The sequence below is a fragment of the Manacus vitellinus genome, unplaced genomic scaffold, assembly GCF_001715985.3.
Source record: "Manacus vitellinus isolate BGI_N305 unplaced genomic scaffold, ASM171598v3 scaffold_8_pilon, whole genome shotgun sequence".
NCBI lineage: Eukaryota > Metazoa > Chordata > Aves > Passeriformes > Pipridae > Manacus > Manacus vitellinus.
Window position 1 is genome coordinate 3366598 of NW_021940864.1, and position 10923 is coordinate 3377520.

Below are 10923 nucleotides of genomic sequence, written 5' to 3' on the forward strand. Positions count from 1 at the left end.
CAGAGGAAGGCTTAGAGTTGTGCAGACTTCCTCATGTAACTCTGGCATTTAAGAGACCAGGACAGATGTTGCCCTTACCCCTCCTGTGTCCCTGCTGAGCTTTGCTAACGCCTGGAGCTCTCAGTGATAGCTACTTCTCTAAGCTGTGTTTCTGCAGATGGTGTCAGTTCCTTAGGATCACAGGGCAAGCTGAGGAAGTTTTTGGGCAGGGGAGCTCACTTGTGGCTTAGCTCGATGACAGGCTGGTCAGCAGTACCAATAAACTTCTGTTCAGCCACAGTGAGATAGGGCTGAGAGCTATCCTGATAATTGCCAAGCCAACTGATCAATTTTAAGTATCCTCATTTCCACAAGTTCGAATAACCCGGCATTATGGGTGAGTGGGATGTTATGTGAGTGGGTTGCTTTGATCTGGTGAGGTCTTGCTCGCTCCTGGCAGCACTTCCTTAGACCTCTTACTCTTTTGAGTGTGGTAAGACAGACTGTGCCCTAGAGAGCTGCACATCAAAGGAGAAGCCTCTGTGAGTAACCAACCCAGTCTGGTTCAAAATCAGATGTCTAGGAGTGAACTTTCAGCAGATAGCTAGATCTAAAGCAGTAATTAGGGCAAGGGCCTATTGTTGACCCTTTCTCACAGGCAAGACTTTATACTAGTACAGGAGTAGCCATCCAGAACTGCATTTGAGACACAGTCTTCTGAAGCAAAGGCTTTATTCCAAATAAAACATTTCCCTCATGTCAGTAATCAGATCTGGCTTTGATAGAAAAGTCATCAACAGGATCCTCGTATGGTGCTAATATCTTAGCTTTTCCTTCTGCAGTTGTGTTTGGTTAAATATATATATATACACACACATGTATTTAAAGCTCCTCTTGTTAATGTACCAAGTATGTGTAGGCAATTAACAGAAGATTGTGTTTGATTATGGCTTACAAGAAAGTCTCCAGAGAAGTTAGTGTTCATTACTCAGTGAGCAGCCCTTTCAGCTATGAATGGTGACCTTGGCAGAAGGTCCTGGAGACCACGGAATTAATTGAGAAAGTTTTAATAAAGGCTGGTGTGTGGAAAAAAAAAAATCTATATGACTAGTGCATTGTTGGCTGGTGACGATACATTTGGCAGATACCTATCCCGTTACAAATTCAGATACTGTGTTCATTGCCTCACTGTGCTTTCAGGGTAGATTTGATGACATACTAGAGAAAGACAGCTTTGTAAAATGTTCTTTGTTTCATTCCTAAAGATGTTTTGCAGTTTGACAAAGTGTAGGATCGCTTAATCGGAGTCTGTTGTATCTAGCCAGATGCTTTCTTGGAACAGCATTTTTCCATGGCATCATAGTTGCAGAAGTGCTTGTGAGCACATTCATTAGCTCATGTGGCCTAAATGAGTTTTCTTAAAGAAAAAAATAGCCTTATGTGTTGATTCCATTTGCTGTTGTTCCTTCACTCACAGCTTGTTACTTGTGAACACTCCAAAACTCTCCGTGTCTTTTAATTTATTGAGTCTACATAAGCAGGCAGAGGACAAATGTTAGCATGGATGTAACTTCCTAAGCAGGCATGGTTAAACTTGAGGAAGGGCTTGAAGCTCCTTAGATAACACTATGGAAGTACAAATGGCTAGCACACACAAATAGTTTACTTGGGGTGTCTTTATGCGGCGATCACATCATGTCCCAGCAAATGAAGTGATGTGTGTTATCAGACACTGATTTCCCCTAAAGTGACAGTACACTCGCTGAAAATAAAGACTGAAAGGAGCCTTTGTGCTCTAACTTTCTCTGAATCAGAATATATTGAAAGGAGTGCAGCATTATCTCTCCTTGTGAAGCCATAATTAAGCAGTTACATCAATATTTTTCAGAGATCCTGGCCTCTGTAATTACAGGACTGTGTCATCTTGAAACATGTGGACCATGACTGTGGGGAACACTGAGCAGTCTTAGAGGAGCTGAGGTTTTAATCAAAGCCCATTGAAGTATTTGGGACTCTTTGTACTGACTTGGATGGGTTTTAAATTGAGCTCTTGAAATCCAGCAAATTTAGGTAAATAGTCGTGAGTAACAAGATGTTTCTCAAAACCCCATTTTGTCATCAACAGGAAAAACGCACTGCAGATGCTCAAGATGCACAATTCAAGCAATTAAAGCAGTTGGTGTTTGTTGGTTTTTTTGAACAGAGAAAACCTTTTTCTCAAGAATACTGAAACTTTGAGGGTTCTATCAACTTCAAGCAAAGCTCTCCTAACTATTCCACCTTTCTTCTGACTGAAAAGTACTTTTTTGTTACTATTTAAGGTAAAGTGAGAAATACTGTTAGCACAGTGAAGGAAGATCTACTCCAAAGGGGACAAAAACCTGAAAATATGGGCTAGACTGGAAGCCAGGATATAACTGGCAAGCAAGCAGCCTGCTCCTATAGTGTGGGCTAAAAGTTATCCTGTGTGGTTGGGCTTTTATGATTACTTTTTTTAGTGTTCTCCTCAAACAACACCGATGAGCTAGAGAGGAGCCAAAAGATCCTGCCTGAACACCTGCGAACTTTGGATCTGGAAGCAAGCGGGGGTCTTGGTGCCAGCTCTCTGTTGGTGTGATGGATGAGACCACAGCCGGGTCTGCCTGGTTTTCAGGGGCTTGGGGCTGAGCCTGGTGCTGAACTTTGCCTTTTAGGAAAGGTCAGCTCTTTCCTGCCGTCCCACCATGTGCCAAGTGGTGGGATGAGCCAGGCGACGGGGACAAAGCGTCACACAGCACAATGAAGAGTGTTAATATGAGTAATTATTGCAGTATGTCACTGCACTATTTTAAGGCTGCTCGCTGCATGCCAAAGAGTGCTCTGGGCAGGGTTTTCATTGCAAAATCCTGCCAAAACACTTCCTGAGGGGATCGTGATAAATATAGATAGCAGAGAGCCAGTCTGAATCCACTGCAGCGAATAGCAACAGTGCACATGCCTTAGGGTCCTCAAGGCTCATAAAGCAGAAGATACTCGAGTTGGCTGAGGTCCCTGAATAATTCGGCTGACTCCAGTGAGGGATCTTCAGGTAGCCTTTTGATACGGTATATTAGACACGCTCAGGAATAGGCTCCCAGCTCCCCCTATCAGTGCTGTGGGGGTCACCTTTATTTCTGGCCCTTGATTAATCATGATGGATCCCTGTCAGACGTTTTGGGACAACCACTTTTCTCTTTTGTTACACAGCTTCATTGTTGACCATCTGTATAACATTGCTCTTTGCATCATGTCATGGCAGACAAAAAATAAAGAACAAAGGAAAAATGTCTGGCTGTTTTTAAACTCCCCCTTTACAGCATGACCTTTCCCAAGTCATGGCGAGCAGCACTGCCCCTAGTTTTGCAGGCAGCTTTTATGTTCTCCTCACTGTCCCTGTGGTGCTAGAAGCACCTAACCCAGCTGTTGTATCTGTAGTGTTGTCTAAGGACTCCTGAATGACCCTGACTGTTCACCTCCCAAGGCTGCCAGACCTTGATTTTCTATTCAGGTAGTGCAAAGCAGCGACTGCATTAAAGCCCCTGTGCTGTGGGGGTCTGAGCAGGGTCACCTCACACAGACCTGTTGGTCTAGTAGCCCTGATGCTGATGCAGTAGGGATCGCTGTAAACCAGCGACCCCATGCACGCAGCAAAGACTGTGATGGCTTTGGCCTCTCTGAGAATAGTGGTAGCATTCCAAAGCAAAATGGCATACTTCAGGGGATGGCTGTGCATTTCCTAAAAGCTGATTTTCACCACCAGTCCTGCTGGGCAAGGCTCAAAGCTGCAAGGCCGGGGGGTATTTTGTGTCTCAGTGGGTAGTGGACTTGAGGCACAGAAGTGTCCCCATAGCGATGTGGAATTGAAGATATGACGCAGACTACCTCTGCCTGGAAGCCTGTAGTCTCTCCTCTGTCTCTTGGGGGCTGGTGTAACTTGTTTCCTGTGTCATTGTCAGCTGTGGTTGTTGCCAGAATGGGAGATTGGTGTTCTGTGTACTTGTCCTGGATTTCTGCTCCTGTCTGGCAGCAGTGGAATGCCTGCTGACCCCCATCCTGCTCCAGACTTACTGACTGAGCCTGTTGTGGAGTCTAATTTTAGGAGGTCTTTTGCATATCTTCAGTTGCATATTGATTTACTTTGAAACTTTCTCACCTCTATGTCTGATAGACATAGAATGTACCTCCAAGCGAGACCTTTGTGTCCTCTCCCCATCCTGGCCTCATAAGTTCCTGCAGCTCTTCTCCCAGCAGAAACCAAGGAGCTTGCTCAACAGATGAAGTCATGAGGAGCGATGGGGAAAGATAACAAAGGGCCCCATTCCTCCCACAGGCCAAAGCCCTGTCCATTCAGGGACTGCAACATGCCCCTTCTGTAACAATTCCCTGCTGTATTTTCCCTTCTCACCTAATTTCCCTTCATGTCCTTGCTCCAGGGCAGGCCATGTGGGATCCTTTCTGGCATTCATCTTCTCCCAGTCCGACCAGACGCGTGCATGGAGCTCTCCCTGGAGCACGCATAGGGAAGGGAAATGTTGCAGCGAGTTAAACATCCCATAGCTTCCAATGAGTGCATTGTGTGTTTCACATGCTTTTCCAGAAGATACCTCTGTGCTTTGAAACTAATACTGCCATGATAGCTCTAAATGCTTGAGAAGTAAAATACCATTCAGCTCACTGAGTAATAGTGCATAAGCAGTAAATGAACTTGGATGTCTAGATCCCATAGCTCTGTGGGCTGCACAAAGACAGAAACCTTTTTTTTTTTCCCTTTAGGGGTAAGGCTATCATAAATTCATAATTGTCCATACTAGATAAGGGGTACATGTGTCTTATGTGGTTACTGGTATTTGTTTTTTATTATTTGTGACAAGCAACCTGGATCAAAGTTAAAGGCCATTCTCTTATCTCCTGTATAATTACACGGGCGAAAAAAAACCCAAACTGTCTTATTAAAGTATGAGACGTGATAATTTTCTCATAAGTTTCTTACAGGGCAATGCAGACAATGTATCTGATAATAAGTCTGAAAATGCAGGAAAGGGTGTTATAGTAAGGTGAGGCCTCTTTGTAGCATCTGCATTGCTTTGGTTGTAAAGAATAACAAGTGACTTTGCAATAGGGAAAACGTCTACTCCAGCAGTTTTGCTCCTCACAGAGAACTCCCTATACCTGCTGGGACGGCTGGATCAGTTGACTGCTACCTACTCTATTTAATCATCTGTTTTTGTGAGTGCCGAGAGCTGGAAAACAGGAATAACAACATGTTTAGAGGTCTGATCCTTTCTCATGACCCACAAGGACTGTTTCCACCACTCATTCCAAAAGGGAGAGTTGCAGGTAGTGGAAGTGGAAAAAGTTATGAGGAAAGATAGGTGTGAAGATTTGATTTGGACATGTTGACCTGAGCTAAAAACAATGATTATTTCCACTTCCCACCCTGATTGTCCCACTCTCATTGTTCCCACCCTCAGCAGACTGACCTGTGGTTGCACGTGAAGATGTGCTTTTGATACTTCTCTGTAATGCGCATAAGACAAGCCATGTGGGAAGGGAAGATCTGGGGTTCCCACCTTTTCTTCAGTCAAATCCTCTCCTCTTCTCTTAGCTCCCTTCTCCTCTCTGTGCTTCAAAGGAGCTGTTTAGAAAAATAATGCGTTATTCCAGGCCTCAGAAGTTACCACCTCTTAGCCACAACTATAAAAGGGAGACCAACTGTGGCAGAGGACATGCACCAAATAAAATGCTGGCAGAGTAGGTCCTAGGACCTGTTATAATAGTGTAATTCCTATTTAATTTCCATTTTATCCCTTGGTTTCACGCAACCAGACCAATGCAGGTATGGACCAGGTCTCAGGTACAAAGAAATGATGTTGGTGAGAAACCCTGGCTGTCGCCACAGGATGCTGGTGACCTTCAGACTTGCATAGCTGCTAAGCCTATGGCCACCTGAGACTGAGAAGAAAAGCTTCTTGAATAGAAAATTCCAATCATCGACCTCATCAGGACAAAATTCATATTTTGGGTGGGAGAAAAAAAAAAGCCCAGCAATAAAGAGCTGTAATTGGGAAGCACAACCTTGAACTGTGACCAAATGGGAATTGGAAAAACCTGGAAGTTATAAATGAATGTCACAGTTTTCCCTTATACAAAATTTAGTGTTGTCCCTAGAGACTGGTGATTTGTCTTTACTTCACAAAGCTTACAGCAGCAGACCTCAGCTCTGCATTCTTGAACATTTTGATTTGTGGAGTCTACAGATTTCCCAGCAAAACTGCTCCCATAGTGAATCCAAGTCTCCTGCCAGCATACCCACGTCTGTCTTATGCTGGACCCCTGGAGCTCCTCCAAGACCTGTGGGGACCTGCAAGCAACAAGGGTGAACAGCTGTGTCCTCCTGCTCTGAAGCAGCATCCCTGTTTGAGGTTTCTTTTGTAACCTGCATAGACTGCATGGAACTTTGAATTATATTGGAGAAGGTGGTGCTCTGCCTCCATCATCACCTGCCTAGGAAAGCAATATATTGCTTAAGAGCAGCAAGTAGGGAAGCAACAGCTGCTGTCACAGCTCAGCATCCCTAAAACTCCCCAGGGGCAGAGAGCTCCTCCCCAAGTGAGTACAAACTATGCTTGAAATGTCTTTTTTTTTTTAATTAAAAAATACTGTTCTGATCTGCCCTTGCCGCAGCACAGATTCCCTACAGTCTGAGCAGTTTCTATCCAACTGAAACACATGTTCAACAACGAGAACCTCTCTCGTCAGTTATTTAAGCAAAACGCTCCATGTGGGAGCTGACTTGGTGTAGACAAGCCTGGAGCTTGTCTGAGAGATTGGGGTCCATTTGCCAAGTCCTTGTGACCTCCAGGCAATGACACTGGCTTGGTCACAGCTACTCATTTCTTTGCACCATACTGACACAGAGCCGAGCACAGCACAGGAGAGCTTCCCCTAAGCCACGTAGCTCATGCTGCTGGCCATGACAACTAGTTTGAAACCCCACACATGGCCAGTTTAACCAAGACCCTTCTTGTCTGAGAGTGCTGGTGACTGAGAACTAGGCTGAGCTCCCATGGAAATCACGCCAGTGACTTGCTGCAGTTCTTGGCCAAATGATGTAACTTCTCAGCAATTCGGTTTCCCCAATTGTAAAACTTAACTAAAAACTTCAAGGTGTTGTCTGACAAAGAGCTATAAAAGTCTGGGGAACTTTGCTCCAACAACACAGGATAACCCACTTCAGCTGGCTATACTACATTTTAAGGTTTAGTCAATATTTGTATACCTACAGGAACATATTAAACGCTGTATACACACTATGAAGTTTTACCTGCTTTTTTTTCTTACTTATAATTCTTTAGATTTTTTTTCTTCCCTCCTCTCTTTTCTCCTCTCCCATTTTGCATAGTAGTATGCATAGGAAGTGCAGAAGAGTAGCAGCAGGGCAGGTGAATAATTTTAGCTCTTCATCTACTGGACTGATCCTCGTTCATGTGTAAGCACCAATTCCCTAAACCTTGGCAAATTTGAGAGTTCAGGTTTCTGTTTGACTCTTAGGACTGCACAGTTACCTAATGAGGAAACTGATTCAGGAATTATTGCTCTTAGAAACATGCTCTTTGCAATTACCTTTGAAACCAAAGTCTTGCAAGTGGTGGGTAACTTCTGTCTCTTCCTCAGTCTCACTACAGAAAATCATTGTCAGGAGTCATACCAACAACCAAACCCCAGATGAACCTACAGCTTCTGCCCTGTTCTGTTTGAAGGTTTCACTTCTTTTGATCCCTCTGGAGCAACATCCTGGCTACAGTCCACATGTTTTTCTCTACAGCAACAGAAACTGGTGAGCACTTTGTTCAGCACAGTGATAATGCAAAGCAAATCTGGCTTTGTCCATTGTGGAAGCACCAGCCAGGAGTGAGTTTCCTCAGAGGGGTGGGAGGGAAATGGCAGCACAAACCAGTGTTTGAACCTGGATAACTATGGCAGTCCTGCCAGTGCAGTGTTCAGCTCCATGGGTACCACTGCTTTGTGGAAACTACAAAGGCCATGCTTCCAGACAGATGGGAATCTTCCCAGTCATTAGGTAAGTAACCTTGCTGGTGTCCTCTAGAGACTGAGAGAAGGACACAGCCCCAAACACATACCCCAGCACACACAGCATTCGACAGAGCAGAGATTCTGCCAGGAAGTTCCTCAGTGGTACCAACTTGCATGCTTGAAGCTAAGTACCTGCACCTGTATTGAAGGACTCTGTAGTCAATCAGCAGCCTGTTCATCAGAAGCTCTGAGTGCCCCTAATTTTTGTTGTCTTCAGTAAGATATAAGTGTTCCTAAAAGGAAGCAAAAGAAGTCAGAAAAGAACGATGTAATGCACATACCCATAGAATAGTAGAATATGTTCGGCTGGAAGAGACCTTTAAAGGTCATCAATTCCATCCTTCCTGCAAAAAGCAGGAACATCTTCAACTAAACCAGGTTCCTCAGAGCTCTGTCCAATCTGTCCTTGAATGTTCCCAGGGATGGGGCATCTCCCACCTCTCTGGGCAATCTGTTCAAGTGGTTCACCATTCTCATTGTAAAAATTTTCCTTATATCTAATCTAAAGTGACCCTCTTTTAGTTTAAAACCATTACCCCTCATTATATTGAAACAAACCCTGCTAAAAAGTCTGTCCCCATCTTTCTCGTAAGCCCTCTTTAGGTACTGGAAGTTGCTATAAGGTCTCCACAGAACCTTCTCTTCTTCAGGCTGAACAACCCCAACTCTCTCAGCCTGTCTTCATAGCAGAGGTGCTCCAACCCTCTGATCACCTTTGTGGCCTCCTCTGGACTCACTCCAACATGTCCATGTCCTTCTTACATTGTGGGCCCCAGAGCTGGGTGCATCACTCCAAGTGGGATCTCACCAGAGCGGAGCAGAGGGAGAGAATCACACCCCCTGACCCGCTGGCCATGCTGCTTTTGATGCAATCCAGGATGCAATTGGTTTTCAGGTCTAGGAGTGCGAATTGCTGGCTCATGTCCGATTTTTCATCCATCAGAACCCACAAGTCCTTCTTGACAGGGCAGCTCTCAGTCCCCACAAGTCCTTCTTGACAGGGCAGCTCTCAGTCCCTTCATCCCCATACTATATTGATACTGGGGATTGCCCTGGCCCTGGTGCAGGATCCTGGTCATCCTACAGGCCAGTGTACGGGCCTTGAGTGACTCTGCAGCTCTTGTAGTTTGAGTGAGGCCAAAGCTCACTGCCTACAGATGTAAATGGTTGGGATTCTGGTTGAGTATGCTCTCATTGCACCCTGGCAGCCTCCTCCAGCTGCAGACATGTATTGACTCCGGTGGTCAAGGGCTTTGCCTTTTCTTAATGGATTTTGGTAGAAAAATCTGCAATGTTTCTTCTAGTCACAATAGATTTTCCTGGTACAGTCAAGCTGTTTCACTGCCATTTTGCATAGTCGCATGCATTGGTTTGAGCTTGACATTAGGTGCATTTTTGGATTTCTTTTCTTCGGCTGTGCTTTTCCCTTCTGTTGGTAGGTTATCACATCTCTTCACCCTCTGCCATGAGCTCTGCCTTCTGCAGTCTGGTCCTTGCCTAATCAAGGGAGACAGCTTTCCTGTTGTTACTGTTGAAGCTGCAATAAATAGCATATCCATTTCTCCATTTATCTGCCTTTTGAAATCCAGCCTGCAATGCCAGGAATAATTATTCTGTTTCTATATTTAGAGATCATCAGCACCTCATGAATATCAAATTGTACTGTTATTATCTCTGTACAATATGGGCCAGTCTCCTATCAGTGTAAACATTTATAACAGTTATTATCAGTAGGACTGCCAGAGATCCCAAAATAGACAAGGCTGAACAGGAGTCTGTCATTATTTGTTTACTGGGGAAGGCAGGGAGAGAGGCAGAAGAGTCAGCTGAAGGTCTGATATCACAGACCCCATCTAGCACCAGTGTGGGAATGTTGGTACACTAACTGTACCCGGTGGGACAATTAGGAGCTAGTGTGGAGAGTTTGCTGAGCCCAAGCACCATCTTAAATCCTTGGAATTAGGTTGCCATCTGCATAGACATCCTACCCCACAAGAAAAGTCCTCTGAACACTTCCTCAGGGTATGTTTTTAGTATCTACATTTGTCCAGGAGAAGGTGATGTTTAGAGCTTCAGTCTGACTGGCTTGGTAAATAATACAAACTTAATTTCCAAATTATGGATTCAAACAATTTTGCTGTCAGTATTAGCTTGCCAAGGGGAAATGGTTGATCTCTCTTCTTCTGTGCCAAGGAATGGCTGCATCTGAAGGCATTTGGCTGCCCCCAGACAGTGCTTGCTGTTGGCTTGAAATAAAATTCTACTCTGAGCTCAGGAAAATGGCAGGATGCACAGACAGGAGGGTGGTAAGAGGCTGCTGCTAAATGTTAAGGGCATGGGTGAATGCCAATGGGTTTTTGCACTCGCTTACTTGTTTGTTTTTTGTTTTGATGGACATGCCACACTGCATTGAGAAGGATCGATCCACACCTCTGTCAAACAGCTGAAGCTCAGTGGATCTGGTTGTCTCCTAAGAGACCTTTCCCTCCTCCCTGAATCTCCAGCTGAGGAGGCTTCCAGGGAATGGTCACTCCCCATCACCGTCTTTCAGAGCTGTCAAGATGCTTCAGCAGCTCAGCTCTTGTCATGGTTTTCCAGCCTTTGTGTGCTCTGATGTGGCCCTAGTCATGCATACTGTTTTCCCTGCAGATCCATGCCTCCCCACCACAAGGGCTTTACTACCACCACTGACTGCAATGCTTAATTGAATTACCTTCTCCTTTCCCTCAATTTCCTGAGAATTGTTGCTCTTAAGTGTCTACCTTGAGGCTCTATGGCCACCTGGGCATGGCAAGGCAGAGCCACCTCCTGGCAGGACAGTAAGGAAAGCTC